Raw genomic sequence first — 834 nt, 5'->3', positions numbered from 1 at the left:
GGGGGGGGGGGGGGGGGGGGGGCCCAGCCTCTTCAAAGCAGGGCGAGACCTTACAAAGCAGCAGCAGGAGCGAGCAACCAGCGAAGAAAACGGAGCGAGGAGCGAGCAACCAGCGAAGATCTTCGGAGGAGCCCCCAGCCCCCTCCCCGGGGAGCTGCGGTGTGGGGTGCGAACGCCCCGGCTGGGCCCCGCGGTGCCACGTCAGCGATGCCACGTGTGCCGGGGCAGCTCGTGCTCGTGCCCGTCTCGCCAGATGGCACGAAATCCAGCGGGACCATCCCGTCCTGGGTGGGAGGTGCTGGATCTGGGTGCTGCTGGGGAGCAGGGGGGTGGCACGGGGACTGTTGGTTCCCCCACGGTCCCCGATACCTGCCCAGGGCAGCCCGGTGCCGCTCAGCACACGCACAGCATCAACATAGAAACACCCAGCAGGATCTTTCCAAGCAGGATCCGGCCAGGAGGGCGCTGAGGGGGGCCAGGACCCGGCGTGGCCGTGGGATGCACCGGGCTCTGGGGGAAGCAGGGCTGGATGCTGGAGGGGGCTCGGAGAGCCCCATGGGGCCAGCTCGCTGCCGGGGCGGGGAGATGGGCTGCCGGGGGCAAAGGCTTTGGGGAGGGAAGCAGGGAGAGGAGCAGGCGCCGGGAGCAAAGGTGGCCGAGGGAAGGCAACCGCCCCCAGGGTAAACAGGGACCTCGGCCTTTCGGGGATGAAGAGACTCCTCGATGGGGTTTAACTGAGCAGCGCCCCAAGCCCGGGCCCCCCCCGGCGCAGGGAGCAAAGGACCGTGCTGCCCCGGCCCTGGGGTACCGCCACGGGTCGGGGTCTCCCCCGCG

This window comes from Aptenodytes forsteri, unplaced genomic scaffold (genome assembly GCF_000699145.1).
Source record: "Aptenodytes forsteri isolate BGI_AS27 unplaced genomic scaffold, ASM69914v1 Scaffold701, whole genome shotgun sequence".
NCBI lineage: Eukaryota > Metazoa > Chordata > Aves > Sphenisciformes > Spheniscidae > Aptenodytes > Aptenodytes forsteri.
The sequence above is the reverse complement of the archived record's forward strand: the minus strand, read 5'-3'. Positions refer to the sequence as shown.